The following is a 3,462-nucleotide window of genomic DNA, read 5'->3' on the forward strand; positions in this document are numbered from 1 at the left end:
CCCAAAGCTGCTTCTGAATTGTCACAGGGATTATTTTTAATACCACGCATCATCAGCATAAATTTGAGTAGGAAGGGGATCTGAAGCAGATGCGGAGGGAGTTTGTCTAAAGAGTTAGAGAAGAGGCTTTCTTTGTCATTTTTCCTCGGTGTATCTAAAAGATAGTTTCTTTAGAAAATAAACATGGCAACAACTTCTGCAAAGCATCTCTTGCCTTTATGATTTCTTTTAGGGGCAACTGGTGGACTGGATTGGTAGCTTTCAGGACTGAAATCCTCACCCGCTAACTTAGGTCACACCTTACAAACACTTGCCAGAATCCTGTTGGTACCTCATGTATTTGTAATTTTCTCTGTGAAAGAAGATGGACATGTTGGTCTGTGCGGAAGGGATCCAGGGTGCATCTACACTGTAGAAATAATTCAGCCTGACACCACTTAAGTGTTGTAGAGTCTGAGGATTTGTCGTATTACAAGGTCTTTAGCCTTCTGTGGTGCCTCACAAAACTATAAGCTCCAGGATTCTGTAGGATGGAGTCAGGGCAGTTAAAGTGGTGTCAGACTGCATTATTTCTGCAGTGTAAATGGACCCACTTTCAGGTGAAGATTGCCAAGGTGGAGTGGTGCATGGGAGCCAGTATGATGTAGTGAGCTGAATGCTGAATTACAGTTCTGGAGACCAGGGTTCAAATCCCCACTTGGCCACAGAAACCCGCTGGGTGAATTTTGGAAACTTAGTCTCTCAGCCTCTGAGAAAGGCCAAGACAAACTTCCTCTGAACAAATCTTGCCAAGAAAACCTAATGTTGAAAAAATTTCCAAAGAAGGCAACTCCACCAAAACCTCCAAGGAAGTGTGTTCCACTCTTGAACAGCTCTTACTGTCAGGAAGTTCCTCCTAATGTTCAGGTGGAATCTCTTTTCCTGGAGCTTGCATCCATTGTTCCAGGTCCTGTTCTCTGGAGCAGCAGAAAACAAGTTTGCTCTTTTCTCAGCATGACACCCCTTCAAATATTTAAGCAGGGCCATCATATCACCTCTTAACCTTCTCCAGGCTAAACACATCCAGCTCCCTAAGTCGTATCCTCATAGGACACGGTTACCAGACCTTTCACCATTTTGGTGGCCCTCCTCTGGACGTGCTCCAGCTTCTCAATATCCTTTTTGAATTGAGGTGCCCAGAAGTAGACACAGTATTCCAGGTGAAGCCTGACCAAAGCAGAACAGAGTGGCACTACTACTTCCCTTGATCTTCTTAACAGTAACTTTCTACTCCATGATCTATGTTATTGAGATATTTTTGTCCCTGGGACTAAGTGGGTGGAAGACCATGTCACTTTATTGACATATTTCAAATAATTCCCCTTGTGGCCCCTGCCCACGTCTTGCTTTGACAGGATTCCTGAGAGGGTGAATGTGCCCAGTTGCAGATGGCACCTCAGACTGACTCAACATCATGACGGAGGTGAAACCATCCAGCCCCAATTCGCCTCGCCAAAAGAACTCTCCCACACAAACTCCCATCTGTCCAAGGACTGGCAACGTCCGCATTGGCCTTCTTGAGTGCCAAGGTTGCCATGCTGTAGAAAAATATGTCGGGAGAACTCAGCGTCTACCCTAGTTGGGAAGTTCCTTGAAGCCACCTTTTCCAAAGCTGTGTTGAGACTGCCCTACTTTTGTTACCTGGATGAGAGCATTCCTCCAATTGTAAGAATTGTGCTCTCCCCTAAAATGGTCCTTCAGCCCCCACATTTCTACCATAGCCTGAACTTAAAACTTTAGCTGAGCATTTAGAAATATGGCTGAGCCATCCAAAGACAGGGCCCAGGCAAAGCAAGCAAGGAAATGTGAACACAGCGAATGCAATAATTCTAGAGATTTACAATGATCAATGTTTTGTGCGCTGGCATGCTAGAAATGAGAGAAATGGAAAATTTCATTGAGGAAGCAGGATTGGTGTTTGGGAGGACAATGTCCTACCTTTGTCCCTCTCTGTCATTAGACCTCTAGGATCAGATATATGTGTGTGTTGCACTCTTTCAGCCTCAGAGGAAGGCAAGGGCAAACCTCTTATGAACAAATCATGCCAATAAAACCCTTGCTAGGTTTGCCATAGGATTGCCATATGTCCAAAATGACTTGAAGGCACACAACAACAAGGAAGAGGAGAAGAGGGAGCAAAATCTTGCCCTTCTCAGTAAAATCAGGCAAAAGCAAACTCCTGCAGCCTCTCCTAGCTCATCTATTCTTCCTCATTTGTAACTTTTAGCATCTTGACCACATGGTGATGTTGCATGGATGCATGTGTCCCAGTTTTCATCTGTGAAATGCTGCCGTGGTGTAGTGATTTGAGTGTTGGACTGTGGACTTTATCACATGGGGAAAATGGGGGGTTTAAACAGCGATTATCCCATGAAAATCACGCAATTGTGATTAACATTTTCACACGAAGTCACAATTAAAGTGCCGTTATATCGTGAATGATTTCTTGCTGTTTATTGCCTGTTTATTCCCGGGACAATGGCTCTTTAATCACAAAGTCGTGTGAAAATGTTAATCATGATTGCATGATTTTCATGGGATAACTGCTGTTTAACACCCCCCTCCCCTAATTTCCCCCACATAACAAAGTCCAATGACTCTGGAGACCAGGGTTCGAATCCTGGTTTGGCCATGTAAACACACTTGGTGACCTTGAGCAAGTCACATTCTCTCAGCGTCAGAGGATGGCAATGGCAAACCCGCTCTGAAGAAACGTGCCAAGAAAACCCACTGATAGGTTCGCTCTAGGGTCACCATAAGGCAGAAATGACTTGAAGGCACACAATGCACACATGCTGGTCTATCATTCCTTTCCATTAAGACCTGTCTAAAGAAATGTTCCTCCTTTGCTTTTGACATTTGAAGAACAACTATGGCCCCACAGAAAGGAAAAGCATTTTGAAAAGGCTAAGGGAATGAGTCCCCTGCTCTTCTAAGTCGCTCCTCATTAAGTTTTGCATACTGTGTTTTAATTTTCGGGCCCAGCTCCACTCCTGCACTGCCCCCAGCTGCTTCTCCTTGGATGCTTCAAACCATCATGCGGAGCAGTTCCCAATGGAAGAGATGTCCCAGGCCTGACACCAGCGGGAAGTGACCCCAGGAACGTGGAATGAATATGCAAAGGGGAATCTTGCAAACGAGAAACACGTCAGCAACACCCTCCTTCATGGTCACCCAGGAAGAAGAGCACAGCAGAAGCCTTTCAGCTTTTGGAAGCAATTATGAAAGTTCATCTTCATTGTTCAATTAGCGGAAAAGGAGAAGTGGAGGGGGGGGGTTGGAAGAATGCAAAAGGAACCAAACAAACACATCCATGAGGCTGGTTGTCTTTGGGCTTGTTGCAGAGGACATAAAACAAGAGATCAGGCAATGGAGGAAAGATGAGCAAAGAAATCCGGGGGAACTAGGTACAAAAGAAGAGAG

Source organism: Sceloporus undulatus, chromosome 5 (genome assembly GCF_019175285.1).
Source record: "Sceloporus undulatus isolate JIND9_A2432 ecotype Alabama chromosome 5, SceUnd_v1.1, whole genome shotgun sequence".
Classification (NCBI taxonomy): Eukaryota; Metazoa; Chordata; class Lepidosauria; order Squamata; family Phrynosomatidae; genus Sceloporus; species Sceloporus undulatus.